This window comes from Macrobrachium nipponense, chromosome 32 (assembly GCF_015104395.2).
Source record: "Macrobrachium nipponense isolate FS-2020 chromosome 32, ASM1510439v2, whole genome shotgun sequence".
In the NCBI taxonomy this organism is placed as follows: Eukaryota; Metazoa; Arthropoda; class Malacostraca; order Decapoda; family Palaemonidae; genus Macrobrachium; species Macrobrachium nipponense.
Genome location: NC_061094.1, coordinates 43,776,866 through 43,794,587, shown reverse-complemented (window position 1 = coordinate 43,794,587; position 17,722 = coordinate 43,776,866). Strand labels below are relative to the sequence as shown.

At 37.6% G+C, this 17,722-nt stretch overlaps 1 protein-coding gene across 2 annotated transcripts in view; it reads right to left on the bottom strand.

Annotated features, from left to right (window-relative positions):
* The window catches only part of LOC135207492 (tRNA (guanine-N(7)-)-methyltransferase non-catalytic subunit wdr4-like), a 46,563-nt gene extending 30,808 nt beyond the window's left edge, over positions 1–15,755 (bottom strand). For both annotated transcript variants that reach the window (XM_064239297.1, XM_064239300.1), the window contains exon 1: positions 15,558–15,755. The gene's annotated coding sequence lies outside the window, so the exon portion shown is untranslated. The remainder of the gene's footprint in view (positions 1–15,557) is intronic.
* Positions 15,756–17,722: the final 1,967 nt, after the last annotated feature.

Here is a 17,722-nt window from a genome sequence, read left to right as displayed (position 1 = left end):
AATATTCAGAATCTGGCCAAATATAAATCGGCCGTTTTTTGAGGAAGGAGATCTTTCCGGGTTTTTAAAAAACGATACAATATGGCTGCCGTGTCACGTTGTGCTGACGTCATCTGTCTTTTATGGTATCACAGAAGGATTTCATTTCCTAATGTCATCAGCTGGTTTCTAGAGATTTGTTAATATTTTACTGAAAAAGCTGTGATGTGTGTGAGAGATCGAATATGAATAGTTCATTTTATCACCATGAATATCCAGTAAGCTGTTGGAGAGAATTTGTTCTGAAAAGGACTATTGGTCTGTTTTTATACACACAATATATATATATATATATATATATATATATATATATATATATATATATATATATATATATATATATATACATATATTCAAATTTCACGCTTAGGCTACCCTAGTAGGGAAAAAACCAGATCATGTAGCAAGATGAACTCCTTTGCAAAAAATTACGTGATCTTGGTCACGTGAACCATATGTATATAGCCCAAACTCACACATCATAATAAAACGTATATATAGATATATATATATATATATATATATATATATATATATATATATATATATATATGCATCTACTGTGCTTTTTAAGTATATATATAAATATGTGCGTGTGACCAGGTCACGTAATTTTGCCACATGCTCTGCTTTTTCGCTACTAGGGTAGCCTACAATTTGAATAAAATCGGAGCAACGGTTTTGAAGCTACATAAACGTGTCATTTTCCAAAATTAAACAGTAATATTGATAGTAGCAGGACAATGTCCCTAGTATTGTTAATGTAATTGATGAGTGAAGTAAGCCTTGTAACAGTTTGGCTGTTGGGTGTGATTTGGGGAAAAAGTTTAATCATTGAGGCGTAATAAGGTTGAATTAAACAGAGAGAGAGAGAGAGAGAGAGAGAGAGAGAGAGAGAGAGAGATACTCGACTGATAAAGATATACAGGTCATATGAGAAATACAAAAGAAAAGATGTAGGTTGTTTGAAGGGCCGACGAGGGATGAGGGATGCAGACAGCGGCCATGGAAAGGCCGAGAGGGCGAGAGGGGTACCGAGAGAAAGAGAGAGAGAGAAAGAGAGAGACGCTTCTCTGTCGCAAGGAAAAAGGAAACAAAACATTTAGGCCTAAGGAAAGGAGAAGGCGTCCTTCAGTGGGAGAAGAATGAGGGAGAGAATTCCATCCGTGCAACACCCCGGAAGGTCTTGGGAGACTTCGTTTCTTGTCGAGGATCGTAAGAAGAAGAAGAAGAAGAAGTAGATCTCAGTCTTCATCGATGGCCACACCATGGGGTCAGTCTCGCTCTTTTTATTACCTTTACCATCTTCAGTTCATTCCGCCTCCTCTTCATTTCCGATGGAATTCTTCGTTGTGGACACCCAGCCCTCTCTTAACACTCCCTCTCCCTGCCCCTCCTCCCTCCCTCTCTTTCTCCTTTTCCCTCTTAAGTGCGGGTCTTCTTTTCCTTTCGGGATGATGTCACCTGCGGGAGGGAACTCAAAAACTCGAGGTTACCCGCCACATCCAATGTCGCCAAGCTTCGTCCTTACGCCCAGAGGACGGAAGGACTGGAGTCGCATTTACTCCACCGTGACCAATGTGTCGAGTTGGATGTGATTTTCGGCAGTCAAGAATGCTCCGGCCATCATGAGAAAAGTTTTATAACAATGGCCGAAGAAAGAACGCGGCCCGGGAGGAGGAGGAGAAGGGAAATGGGGGAGGGAGGGAGAAGTTTCTTTTCAGGTCTATGGGACAGGGCCTCTATTTCCAGAAAAATTAGGCGAACATTCTCTTTCGTTTGGGCTCCTACTTATTCGAGGGAAAGATGTTGATGCACTATGCACTTTGGACGTTATTACACGATGCATTCAGCACTGCCACTCTTGCAGTATATTTATCATTGCCGTCGGAATGCCACTGTAAGTTGCTGACATTGAAGTCCTGCTAAGTAAAGCTTCACGTGTAATGATTATGGAATGAAAGATATAATCAAATAAGTTACTTATCTATGATTTTATTCTATCTTAAATGTAAAGAAGAAGCTTCCATCTAGATAAATTTTTTTCGTTAAGTACGAAAGGGAAGACAGAGTTGTTTAATAAAAGATTAGAACTGTACTTAATCTCTGAATAGCGATGGCTATTTGTCTGTCCGTCCGCAGATCTTAAAAACTACTAAGGCTAGAGGGCTACAAATTGGTATGTCGATCATCCACCCTCCAATCATCAAACATTCCAAATTGCAGCCCTCTAGCCTCAGTAGTTTTGATGTGATTTAAGGTTAAAGTTAGTCATAATCGTGCGTCTACAACGAGGACCACCACCAAGCCGTGGTTGGCAGTTTCATACAGCATTATACGCTTTACAGAAAACTCTATTGCGCCGAAGAAACTCCGGCGCATTTTTTACTTGTTTATGTAAAGAAGAGTCCTAAGGAAAGGTCGCATTTTTTTTTAATGCGACCACTACGAGGGTGTGGATGATACAGTTGCAACTTCGTGAGACAAAAATGGCTTGGACGGAGTAAAGTGGAATTGCTCTTGTCCGCGAATGATGGAGTGCTCAGTTCGAGTCGAGAGAGTAATATGAAATTATGGATACTGGTGAAAGAGGCTGCTTTTGTTGATAGGAGGACAGGGTTTAAAGTTAAATTAACACGAGTAGGATTATACAAGCAGATTGAAATCGAAGGTATTTCATATTTCGAATGTTAAATTTGAAGATGGAGAAATGGGATTTCCTGGGTTGTATTACAATTATAGGTATGTTATACACTGATGTCCTTCACTGAAACTATGTAAGTACAACGACAACATGTTGTGAACTCTTAACCATAGCCGATTTGCTAACGCTTTTAAAAGCCACATGTAATATAAGTATTAAGAGAAAAGTCCTATATTATATATATACATAATATATATATATATATATATATATATATATATATATGTATATATATATACAAATATATATATAATTTACAGAGAGAGAGAAATAGAGAGGTATGGCAGGAGACGGCTGCTGAGAGAGAGAGAGAGAGAGAGAGAGAGAGAGAGAGAGAAACACTTATTGTCGAAAGAAAATTGTTTGTTTTCTTAATCCAAGGTCTCTCTCTCTCCCTCTCTCTCTCTCTCTCTCTCTTGTTGTCACAATCTATGATGTGTGGTCTCTCGCTGGAAATATGTGTCAGTTCAATTCTCCACATTTTCTGTCCTTGAAATTGTGTGCGCGCGCGAGCGTGTGGAATTCCTATACATAAATATAATTGCCTGATTGTACGTATGGATTTAGCTTGTATTTATATGTGTCTGTGCTTGCGTGCAGAAGCAACACAAGTATGCTTTGCTGCTGTTTAAAATGTAAAATGTTTAGTTGTTTTAATTCCTATTTCGTTTGGTTATACAAACATGAACAGTTTATGAAAAAAACAATGTTTATTCTTTTTACTATGTCTTTTTCAAAGTTGGTATATTCTAAAACATACCTTTCGGGGATTAATTGGACATTTGGAAAGTGGTGAACTATTTTACTACTCAAATTTTTTGTTAAAACGATACAAATAACAGTAGTTTTACCTTCATTCGTTGCTGTTTAATTTCTGTTCAGTGTTTTTTTTTTACGGGGTCCCGCATTACAAGGTGATGACGTTTTGAATTTTAATAATAATAATAATAATAATAATAATAATAATAATAATAATAATAATAATAAGTATATCAAAAAGTAAGAGAAAAAATTGATAAGTATCAAGACCTGAAAATACAAATAAGAAGGACATGAGAGATGCCAGTGGAAATTGTTCCCACAACCATAGGAACACTAGGCACGATCCCAAGATCCCCGAAAAGGAACCTTGAAAAACTAGACCCCGAAGTAGCTCCAAGACTCGTGCAGACGAGCGTGCTATTAGAAACCGCGCACATAGTGAGAAAAGTGATGGACTTCTAAGGAGGTATGATGCAACCCGGAATAAATACCACCCAGTCAAATTGGATAACTGAGATAGAAAAAAAATGATAAGAATAATAAAAACGGTGCATATCCTCATTCGAGACACTGACAATCCACAACAGTTAACCGACTGAATATATTTGAATGCTATCAATGGAAAAATCTATTTAAATTAATACAATCCCAGGGATTTCCGCCGGATTTTTCTTTTATCATATAAACCCACTTGTTACGGGAGCAAACCTTAATTATCAGACCATAGGTCTTCGTTAACCTTACGCAGATTGTACAACAGTTACAAAGTAAGATGGATTCATCGTAAATTTGTGCTACAAGCCAGTCATTTAAAAGCATAATGACCATATAGTGCAAATAATCATCAACAAAATCAATGTATAATACTTTTCCTGCAGATTGATGAAATTGACGAAAAATTTCCTTTATGGTTTCTCTCTGTGATTTGCCAGGTTCGTAATATTTCTTCTTCTTTCCTATAGAAAATCATCAGTCACTTCTCACTTCGAAACTCCGAGAAACAGATTCAAGGCTGTCTATGTTTAGGGTCGTGGGTATAAACTCTACGGTGTAGAGTCTCCGAATTCAATTCCTAATACTGAAATATAGGAGAATAAATAATTGTCAGACTAATTTGCTTCCTATTACGGCCATTTCAGGCCTCTACAAAGGGAAAATCGTTGTGCCATGAAAATAGCCAGAAAACGCATTCTGAGGTATCCTACTTTCATATTTCAAATACTTCATCTCTGTCCTCCCTTCGTGATTGTAAGTCCGACGTGGCTTTTTCCTTTAATGCTTGTTTGTATGGTGTTTTTACGTTGCATCGGGACCAACGACTTCACGTGACTTCCGAACCAAGTCGAGAGTGAACTTCTATCACCAGAAATACACATCGCTCATACCTCTATGGAATGTCCGAGAATCGATCTCGCGGCCACCGAGGTTTTACGCCAACACCATACCGACCACGTTACTGAGGCGCTCATTATTGTAATGGGATGTAATGTAATATAGAAATTTAGCCAAATGCCAAAAGCTGGGAGCTAAGAGGTCATTCAGTGCTGAAAGGAAAATTGATAGTAGTAAGGTTTTAAAAGTGTAACAGGAGGAAAACCCCAAAACAATTGTTAGGAGAGGGTGAAGGGAAGATGGAAGAGAATGCAAACGAAGGTACAGTAAAAGGAATGAAAGGGGTTTCAGTTATGGGCCGAAGGGGCCCGGTTTTGTCATTATTACAATTCCTGGATAGTTTTTTTATTATTATTATTACTTGCATGGTGTGCTGGCTCTGCCATCTCAACCTATATTTTTTTCTGCATTCTGAAAGCTGTTTTCTGAGGAACGTTAATCTTAGAGACCTGCTTGGCTCAGTCTTTACTGATCAACATGGCTCTTCGGCTCATGGCAATGTGGAACTAATGAGCAGGGTCTTTAGAGCTAAACATGAATTCCATCTCATCAGCCGCGGCCCATGAAACTTTCAACCAAGGCCCGGTAGTGCCCTGTGCACTATCATGACAAACTTCAACCTTAAATAGAATAAAACCTACTGAGGCTAGAGGGCTGTGATTTGGAATGTTTGATGATTGGAGGGTGGATCACCTAAATATCAATTTGCAGCCCTCTAGCCTCAGTAGTTTTTAAGATCTGAGGGCCGACAGAAAAAATCCAGACGGACAGACAAATAGCCATCTCAAGTTTTCTTTTACAGAAAACTGAAAAAGACCTCTAGACAATTCGGGTGGCTAAGAACCAGGTAGTTTTTTTTTTTCCTTACTTTTCCGATATCTTGAATTCTTCCGCGGAACTCGTTATCATTTTTGAATACTTTTTTTTTTCTTGAAGCACCCAAATTATGTAAGATGACCCTAGTCACGGATTATATACTGCGGGCTAATAACAAAAAATTACAAGAGGGTTTTGATGAACTGCACGTCTCTTTTCTTCGTTAATGTTCATTGTTATTAATGTATGAAAATACAGTGCTTGATATGCGTGGCGTTATCCTCTGTCTATGAATCTTAATGGCTTTTTTTTTTTTTTTTTTAGCTGAGAGCAGTTTTGGTAACTAGTTAAGACGGCAATGCTCATCCTGTACCCTACAAACTATTTATCATCATAAAAGCATTATGTACTTTTCCGTAAACACTATAGGCATGTGGGTAGCTACCGATAGGTGATATTCGAAAATATCACTTCATTCCCAAATATCAACAGACAACTTTCGTGAGCTATCTTTATAACTGAGCGAGTCGGAGCACACATAATACACTCGCGCGCACAAACACAACGCAAACCACACAACCATCTTCCCGCATACCTCCGCGCTCAAAATTCCAGGACCCATGGAATGGACCATTCCAGATGTGCACGTGTGCCAGTCTGGGGCGAGCGTCCGTGTACGGTAAGGGGGGCCCCCGCGGGTCATTTGAGGCAAAGCTTAGGAACAGGTAAGAAACTCCTCCAGAAGAAAGGAAGGAGGCATAGCGATCATACGCCGCCAGAGAAACAAGAAGAAGAGAGAAGAATGAGGTCATTGTATGGAAAGGAATGGCGAGGTGTGTATGGAGGGCTGCGTGTATGGGGGCGGCACACTCCGTCTTCCTTTTCCCTCCTAGTGTCCCCCCTAACCCCCTCCCCCCCCAACACTACCTTTCTTTCCCTTGCCATCACCATTGTCCCTTCAGCGATCCTCAAGACCTCGAAGGAGTGAAGGATTTTCTGGAATTCCTAAAAGTCCTTTTAAACGGTGGTTGATACCATCCTGCCAATGCTGTTCCTTCTTCTCCTACTCCTTGGGCTTCCTGTCGGAGGTCTGGAGGACCCTCTCACACCATTCTCTCTGCCCGGATTCTTCTTTTGTTGTGAGAGGAAAGGCAGCAGGAGGAAGAATGGCTGACTTCAAGTCACATCGGATCACACACACGTTCTTCACACTCCAACTGGCATCGACGTCAAGGAAAAAAAGTGGAGAGAGAGAGAGAGAGAGAGAGAGAGAGAGAGAGAGAGAGAGAGAGAGAGAGAGAGAGAGAGAGACGACGGGGGGGGGGATTCTTGAAGTTCCAATATCTAGAATACCAAGAGAATACCACTCGCAATCTTAATTACTGATTCCCTGACAGGCGTTTTGCAGAACGTCTTTGCTTTGGGGCTAATCGGGTCACAAAGTTAGCCTTCAGCTTGACCCACAAAGACTCAGTCCCATTGAACTTCACTGCTATAGTAAATTCACATCACCGGTGCATCTGATGTCTAGGCCAGTCCCTTACGACGCTCCTGATTGGCTGTTGATAAGCCTATCACAGGGCTGGAAACTCTCAGTCTCCCTTGAAAGTTCACACAGGGAGTATGAAAACTCAGGAGAGGTGGAACATACATCCTTCCTACGTGAAATATCTCGAGAGACTGAGTGTTTCCAGCCCTGTGATAGGCTTATCAACAGGCAATCAAGAGCGTCGTAAGGGACTGGCCTATAGACATCAGATGCACGGTTGATGTGAATCTACTATGGGAATGCGTGTATAATCCCACCAGACAACCTTTGCTCTCGACACGCGCTTTGAGAAAAGCCATAACATATAATTACAGGAATTTCTAAGCGGATGAACGATATGAAATTAAGAAGGAACTTGATTGAAAAATATCCTTCTTAGCCTTCAGCTTTTCCCATTTCTACATGGGGTCGTTGTTTCTAGTCAGCCTTCTCCATCTTCCTCTGTCCTGTATATCTTGTTCGCAGCTCGCCAAATTCTCTCCCCACATTCCTTGTCTATATTTTTAAAATCATCTTGTTTGAATTTTTTTTGTTTTTTTTGTATTATGTTTTTACGTTGCATGGAACCAGTGGTTATTCAGCAACGGAACCAATGGCTTTACGTGACTTCCGAACCACGTCGAGAGTGAACTTCTATCACCAGAAATACACATCTCTCACTCCTCAACGGAATGGCCGGAAATCGAACCCGCGACCACCGAGGTGAGAAGCAAACACCAAACCAACCACGCCACTGAGGCGCTTTTAAAATCATCTTTTACCTATAACTGCATTAACAGGTATAAGAATGTTTACGGTCCCTCTCTCTCATAGCGAATTCGTTTCTTTTGCTATAATTGTGATAAGACATCACTTTGATTTGCGTACCTGTAGATTATTTTTATTTAGGGATATGCTATGAAGAATTGCTGAAGGCTGGAAAAACTTTTTTTTTGTTCAAGTGTGCAGTTTTACAATTGAAAACAATCGCTCGTCATGCATGATACCAAAAAAACTTGTATTGCCAAAAGGACTAAAATTCATTGCTAAAACCGACAAACTCCATTTTAGATTCAATGTCAGATGATCTGATACAACGTGTCAGTTACGGAGGTCAACGCTGACGTTTCATGGTCATAAATCAACGCAAATCGACCTTGAATTGACATGATTCTGAGTGATAATTTTTCGATGATGAATGGATTTTTACTTTATGTATTCCGCCGTAATGAAAAGGAAATAATTCTTATCGTCCTAGAACCGAAGACAATTTACGAAGAGACTGTGTTTATATATATATATATATATATATATATATATATATATATATATATATATATATATATATATAATATTATATATAATATATATATTTATATATGTGTGTGTATGTATATATAAACATATACATACTATATATACATTTATATAGATTTACCACAAAATGTAAATATATATGAATATATTATATAATACTTATATACTATATATATAATGATATTATATATATATAGATATATACCGGACAGAAAAGGTAAACACAAAGTAGAGAGAATAAAATCTGTTCACAAAACAGCCAAAACCTCAAACCTGCTTGAAGTTTTATATGAAAATTATCATTCATTCATCTCCGTCATTAATTATTCATAAACACATGAAGTACACACATCTGTACACGCGCAGATATACATTGTAAACAAACAACATACAAATACACACGCTAACACATACACAAAACCACTTTATCGCTTCTCTTCATCTGTTATATCAAATTCTCAACAGCTGTGTTTATAGTATTTCATTGAGGTTGTTAGTTTAAAATGTGCTGATATTAGGTTATTTTCCAATTTCTCTCCATTTCAAGGGCATATTGTCCCCGCCCCCACCCCCCCCCCCTCCCCCCGCAACTCCTCTCTCTCTTTCCATCTCTCAATATATTATATATATATTATATATATATATATATATATATATATATATATATATATATACATATGATATACATTATAAATTCATATAATATAGTATATATACGTATATATATATATATATATATATATATATATATATATATATATAATATTATATATATATATATATATATATATATATATATATTTATATACAGAACTTTATATATACATACACATCGTATTACATCTCACATATAGCACATTATTTATGTACATAATACAGACATTCCTTTACATTACTCTATTCACTATTCTTAACGTTTCAATTTCTGTTAAAATCTTTCCTTTCGGTTCCAAGTGAAAATCGACTATATGCAACTACCTACTTTTTCTCCCCGTTGCCCTGCAGTCTGTAATATACCTCTCTCTTTTCTCGACGAGCCATTTCTCAACGTCTGAATAAACTTAATGATAATTCGCCTGCAAGTGTTCGCCCTATTCCAGGCACTTAACGATCATTACACCTCGTTAAGGAAGCCGCTTGGTGCGCTCGAGTCGCTCAAATTCCTCATGGAATATCTAGTACTACTCCCTGGCATTCGCTATTATGCGCTTAGTGCGTCCGTCTGCGTCGCTTCCATTGTTTGCGAGTGCTTGCGCGTGTGCGTTTGTGTGTATGTGTTTTGTGTTGCTGTCGCTCGAATTACTATTCCCGTTCGTTGTCTCTTGCGAATTTTGGCCTTCAGCGACTTTGGTTGTTTCGAGAATAAGGTTTGGAAGTGCGAATGTTTCGATGCACCACTTATGTTACTGTATCTTACCTTTCACAAGAGGACAGTTACACACACATACACACATATATATATATATATGTATATATTATATATATATATATATATATATATATATATATATATATATATATATATATATAGTATGTATGTAAGAGAGAGAGAGAGAGAGAGAGAGAGAGAGAGAGAGAGAATATGCCCTTGAAATGGAGATAAACACTCAGCAATGAAATAATTACATCAAGTATATTTAACCGAATATAATATTTGACTTAACAAAATTGAAGTTGATGGCTTGAATTTGTAGTAATTACAATAAAACGGTGTTAATTTACAACTACCTAGTGCTCCGCGTTCGGTTATAAGGTTGTGGAGCAAAGGTTTGATATTTCACATTTGAGAGAAGTTTTCTAGCCCTTTCCGGCAGCTGTCCTTGTTTTCCATAACATCATATTCCGGCTTGTCAAGTAAAAAACAACATAATGATAGCGTTTACGAATAGTGAAAATCATAAAAATGAAGTGTAACCACTGACAACTTTCTTATGTTTCCCCGTCTATCATATGACTGAACTGCTGATTTCGCAACCAGCGAAGTTAAGCAACATTGTATCTGGTCAGTGCTGAGATAAATTACCTCCAATGAATGCTAAAATGTGCTCTAGACTCTAAGTTCCCGAGACAAACTGTTGGATCTTGGCCATAGAGCTAGCAACCACATCCTAAAAACCAACACCTTAGTATCAAGCGACACTAGAATCTGGTCAGTGATTGGCTGTGATACCACTTATGCATGCCAAACGTCAAAACCACATAAGTTCAATGATCACCATTCATTCATGGAATGGAGCTAGCAACCTCATCTCAATATCTGATACTGTAAGTGAATTTCGGTCTAATCAGATCACAAAAATCTGTGTTTGAATTCAACATCCCTGGGTTTGGTCAGAAGTTATATGGGTGACCATAATTGCATGGCAACCGATGCAGTGACCACCGATTAAAACCTGGAAATGGATGTAGCATCCTTGTACCAAAAGTCAACCCCTAAGCTCCTTGTAGCAGATGGCACTATAGGCCTAGGCACCTCACCCTTAAAAGCAAGGCTGAGATTCAAGATTCACTAGAGACAAGTTTATTATTACAAGGGTAAGTAAAAAAAGTCACCGACCACCAAACAATTAACACACGAACGTTTTGGCATGGCCTTACATGTACTATGCCTGCTATGTGTCTTGTAACACTTTCTCCTTCATAAATCTGAGATCAAATAAAGAAAATATGCTTTGTCACTTTTCGCTCATTTTTCATATTACATTCACAACGTAACACGACTGAATACAATTAAACTGCAGAGGGAATCTAGGTTAATTATTGTCCTTCGGGAGAGTGGAGAGAACGGCTAAACGATGACGATTTATTCATGAAATTTTCCTCTTCCAATTTCTGCTTAATTTCCTCTAGTATTTTGTCTACGGTACCTGTGTTTGCGTTGACTCAGTTGGAGAAAATTGCCGTTTTTAGGTTATTTATTGTTTTAAATTCTAATAAGATTAATATCTTTTACGTCGATTGTACGATTGGTTATGACATTTTATTCTCCAGAGATGTGGCCAGGGTTCGGACCGAACACAAGGAATAACAGAACGGTGTGGGCGAATCCATTTAGCGTTTTTCAATAATAATTATAAAGATGAGGACATACATATAGAGACACTAAAATTAAGCTCTCAACCTGGAAAGCGATGAAGGATATCAAAAAGCAAGAAGTAGCACGGCTTTGCCTCAGTCATAAAGAAAAGAAAGGAAAGGGGGTTGGGTGAAATTCAAATTTATGGCTTGAATTTGTAGTAAGTACAATAAAACGGTGTTAATTTACAACTACCTAGTGCTCCGCGTTCGGTTATAAGGTTGTGGAGCAAAGGTTTGAAATTTCACATTCGAAGGAAGTTTTCTAGCCCTTTCCGGCAGCTGTCCTTGTTTTTCATAACATCTTATTCCGGCTTGTCAAGTAAAAACAACACTTTAATGATAGCGTTTGCGAATAGTGAAAATCATAAAAATGAAGTGTAACCACTGACAACTTTCTTATGTTTCCCCGTCTCATATGACTGAACTGCTGGTTTCGCAACAAGTGAAGTTAAGCAACATTGTGTCTGGTCAGTGCTGAGATAAATTACCTCCAATGAATGCTAAAATGTGCTCTAGACTCTAAGTTCCCGAGACAAACTGTTGAATCTTGGGCATAGAGCTAGCAACCACATCCTAAAAACCAACACCTTATCATCAAGCGACACTTGAGTCTGGTCAGTGATTGGCTGTGATACCTCTTATGCATGTCAAACGTCAAAGCTATAAAGTTCAATGATCACCATTCCTTCATGGAATGGAGCTAGCAACCTCATCTCAAAATCTGATACTGTAAGTGAATTTGGGTCTAATCAGATCACAAAAATCAGTGTTTGAATTCAACATCCCTGGGTCTGGTCAGAAGTTGTATGGGTGACCAGAATTGCATGGCAACCGATGCAGTGACCACCGATTAAAACCTGGAAATGGATGTAGCATCCTTGTACCAAAAGTCAACCCCTCAGCTCCTTGTAGCAGATGGGGCTATAGGCCTTGGCACCCCACCCTTAAAAGCAAGGCTGAGATTCAAGATTCACTAGAGACCAGTTTATTATTACAAGGGTAAGTAAAAAAAAGTCACCGACCACCAAACAATTAACACACGAACGTTTTGGCATGGCCTTACATGTACTATGCCTGCTAGGTGTCTTGTAACACTTTCTCCTTCATAAATCTGAGATCAAATAAAGAAAATATGCTTTGTCACTTTTCGCTCATTTTTCATATTACATTCACAACGTAACACGGCTGAATACAATTAAACCGCAGAGGGAATCTAGGTTAATTATTGTCCTTCGGGAGAGTGGAGAGAACGGCTAAACGATGACGATTTATTCATGAAATTTTCCTCTTCCAATTTCTGCTTAATTTCCTCTAGTATTTTGTCTACGGTACCTGTGTTTGCGTTGACTCAGTTGGAGAAAATTGCCGTTTTTAGGTTATTTATTGTTTTAAATTCTAATAAGATTAATATCTTTTACGTCGATTGTACGATTGGTTATGACATTTTATTCTCCAGAGATGTGGCCAGGGTTCGGACCGAACACAAGGAATAACAGAACGGTGTGGGCGAATCCATTTAGCGTTTTTCAATAATAATTATAAAGATGAGGACACACATATAGAGACACTGAAATTAAGCTCTCAACCTGGAAAGCGATGGATATCAAAGCCAAGTAGCACGGCTTTGCCTCAGTTATAAAGAAAAGAAAGGAAAGGGGGTTGGGTGAAAAGTCAAGTTTAAGGCTTGAATTTGTAGGAAGTATAATAAAACGGTGTTAATATACAACTACCTAGTGCTCCGCGTTCGGTTATATGGTTGTGGAGCAAAGGTTTGAAATTTCACATTCGAGAGAAGTTTTCTAGCCCTTTCCGGCTGCTGTCCTTGTTTTTCAGAACATCTTAATCCGGCTTGTCAAGTATAAACAACACTTTAATGATAGAGTTTACGAATAGTGAAAATCATAAAAATGAAGTGTAACCACTGACAACTTTCTTATGTTTCCCCGTCTATCATATGACTGAACTGCTGATTTCGCAACCAGCGAAGTTAAGCAACATTGTGTCTGGTCAGTGCTGGGATAAATTACCTCCAATGAATACTACAATCTGCTCTAGACTCTAAGTTCCCGAGACAAACTGTTGGATCTTGGGCATAGAGCTAGCAACCACATCCTAAAAACCAACACCTTATTATCAAGCGACACTTGAGTCTGGTCAGTGATTGGCTGTGATACCACTTATGCATGCCAAACGTCAAAACCACATAAGTTCAATGATCACCATTCCTTCATGGAATGGAGCTAGCAACCTCATCTCAATATCTGATACTGTAAGTGAATTTCGGTCTAATCAGATCACAAAAATCAGTGTTTGAATTCAACATCCCTGGGTCTGGTCAGAAGTTGTATGGGTGACCAGAATTGCATGGTAACCGATGCAGTGACCACATATAAAAACCTGGAAATGGATGTAGCATCCTTGTACCAAAAGTTAACTCCTCTGCTCCTTGTAGCAGAAGGCGCTATAGGCCTAGGCACCTCACTCTTAAAAGCAAGGCTGAGATTCAAGATTCACTAGAGAACAGTTTATTATTACAAGGGTAAGTAAAAAAGGTCACCGACTACCAAACAATTAGCACACAAACGTTTTGGCATGACCTTACATGTACTATGCCTGCTATGTGTCTTGTAACACTTTCTCCTTCATAAATCTGAGATCAAATAAAGAAAATATGCTTTGTCACTTTTCGCTCATTTTTCATATTACATTCACAACGTAACATGACTGAATACAATTAAACCGCAGAGGGAATCTAGGTTAATTATTGTCCTTCGGGAGAGTGGAGAGAACGGCTAAACGATGACGATTTATTCATGAAATTTTCCTCTTCCAATTTCTGCTTAATTTCCTCTAGTATTTTGTCTACGGTACCTGAGTTTGCGTTGACGACTCAGTTGGAGAAAATTGTCGTTTTTAGGTTATTTATTGTTTTAAATTCTAATAAGATTAATATCGTTTACGTTGATTGTACGATTGGTTATGACATTTTATTCTCCAGAGATTTGGCCAGTGTTCGGGCCGAACACAAGGAATAACAGAACGGTATAGACAAATCCTTTTAACGTTTTGTAAATCAATAATAATAATAATAATAATAATAATAATAATAATAATAATAATAATAATAATAATAATATAATAAAATAATAATAATAATAATAAAGATGAGCACATAAATATAGACACTGAAATTCCCTGACAGAAAACTGGGGGAATATATAAGGATATAGCCCTCAAAATTTAGAATGCTCTCAACCTGAAAAGCGATGGATGTCATAGCTAAGTAGCACGCCCTTGCCTCAGTTATAAATAAAAAGAAAGGAAAGGGGATTGGGTTAAACGTAAAGTAGAAACATTGAGTTATATCTAATTTAGAAACATAATTAATTTTTCGAGGTTACTATTGTTGCAGAGAAGGATATTAGACATGAATTAAAATAAACAGTTTGAAGTAACATAAAGTAAAGTTAAACTAAATAATGAGCAAAGTAAACAAGGGAATAAAGTTGTGCACCTCCTAGTGTTGTGTGCCCGCAACTGTGTTTGTGGAGTGAACGCTTAGGAACCAGGAACCTGTGTTGCCCATATAAGTAATGAACTTGTTAGTTGTCAAACTATTATTTGCAATTTCGTCACTATTATTATATGCAATGATGTTCTGAGAATGTTAATGCAATACGAATAACAAGAAAGTATATATGCTAATGACGAATAAGTATTATCGATACATACGATAGGTAGCCTAACCCAAAAACGTAAAACTGTATGGCTTCAATCAAGTTCCTAGCCTAACCTACTTCTAACCCTACTGAATAATCTAAATATGCTTATGTAGATTCCAACTTGAATTCCCACCTAGGCCCACCCAAACACATGCAGTTTATGAAAAGAAAGAAAAAATAATAAAAATGACCATCTGACCTTATTCGGGAACACGGCAGTTACTTGAATTGTGGTTCGCCCTCTCGACGTTGCTTCAGAATTTAGCACATGGGAAACAATCTCTAAATGTTTTCGTAATCTATCTAGACATTCAGTTTGTCCAGATATCTTTGATAGTCTTCATCCTGACGTCTACATTTGAAATGGGCGAACAAGAAGCGCAGTCACGAGAAATAAAGTGGAAACATTTTTATTGTTAAAGTGTTCGGTACTGTTCAGTCGGAGGCAATCTTCATTTTGACGACCTACTGAATTGTGGAATGCTATATCGGCTTTCGCCGGATAACAAGGTATTTGGACTTCAATCGTTGCTGTGTTTTTAAATGTAAAGAGGTTAAAAGTCTCGACATGAAAATGTGTCATTAGTTATCTTGACACCCATACGTTCTTTTACCCCTGCAATCGTTCATCTTATGTATCATTTGTTTTGTTACTCCTTCCTTGTTTGTTAGTCCTAGACAAGTGATTGATTGTTCATATTAGCTCAGCCAATCTTTAAATGTTCGTTAGACCTAGGCTATTGCTTGATGAACACTAATAATTAGCCTAACCTACTACCTAATGTGCATTCAGTAGTCATAGGCCTATGCTTTAATTACATGTTTATGCTATTAAGCACATGCTATAATAGCTAGTTTGCCCAGTTTCAGGTTTGTTAGGCCCTAATATGAGTAATAGGTATTAATTATAAAATAATCCATATTTTAATATCTACATTCTGTGTTTTAGTAACACTAGCAGACTACAACAGCACAGTAGCCCTAGCACTTCTTAGTGTTACATTTATCCACAGCGCATGTTTTATCATAATTTTCAGCAAAAGTTGTTTCTTGTCTCATAAACATGAATTATGCATCTAGACGTGGCTCACATGTCAAGTAACTGCGTGCAGTGGAATTAGACCTATAACTAGGTCGTTGTAAATATGAGGTTATGGTTTCTTTTTATGTTTACTGAGAGGTGTCGAGTTTGAAATAATAATAACAATAATGATAATCGTCATATTTTTTAAAACTGCGACAGTTATTACTCAGTTGATTATTCATATATCCTTTTAGAAAAATGGGATGTGATTCTTAAATAATTGATGCATGACAAGCGATTCGCGGGACCTCGATCATTCACTTACTAATGAGGTAATTTATGAGTGATAAAAAATGCAAACCTTTATCTTGAAGGCGTTATTCAGTTTCACCTTATTCTACCCGTTAAAATTTTAGTTTTCGTAGCAGCATTATTATTTTTCTTATGTCGGTGTCTTCAGGTCATAGGCACATTCACGGTCTAAGATAGGTACATTAGACAGTCCGGGATGGACTCTGGCCTGTTTTAAAAGTTACAGATATATAAATTCGTGGGCCTATTCTATAATAGGACTTGTAGGCAGACGTTTTGCTAAAAAATAACTACCTCTTTTCATTTCAAAATGACTTTTAACAACCCCTCCTGAATACGAAAGGCGAGAGATTTCGGGAAAAAAGACAACACTCGGGGCTTCTGTGTTGGTACTAAAACATATTTTCTCTAGAGGTAGGTCTAGGGCTGAAAAGGACGGGTGTTGGGTACTCTTCAAAATAAGAGTGGCGTCGTGATCAGAAAAGCTTCAGTAGTGTGACGTTGTCCTCAAGTATCTGCAATTGTTATCGTTGTTAGGGATATCTCGCAATCATTTCTTCGTGCATTTATCGTAAGGCAGCTTGGTTTTCATTGGCATGTGGAGCGCTGAGCAGAATCTTGAGAGTTATCGGGATAAAATTTGGAATGTTATTTCGTTTTACATGTTATTGTGTGAGGGTAGATTTATTATTATTATTATTATTATTATTATTATTATTATTATTATTATTATTATTATTATTATTATTATTCCCAGAAATATTTTACTGAAACCTGCAGTCTTGTACAACTTTGGCCGAAAATAAAGTTAAATTTTGTATTTATCTGTTGTGTGTATATATATATATATATATATTATATATATATATATATATATATATATATATAATGTGTTTGTATGTAAAATCACATTATGTTGTTGGACAACAACTTCATCTCCGCTGGAACCTGAATTTTTGTCACCCACAATAAATCCCGTCTTCTTCTTCATCTTCTTCTTGAGGTCTTAAGCAACGACAGGCGGGGTT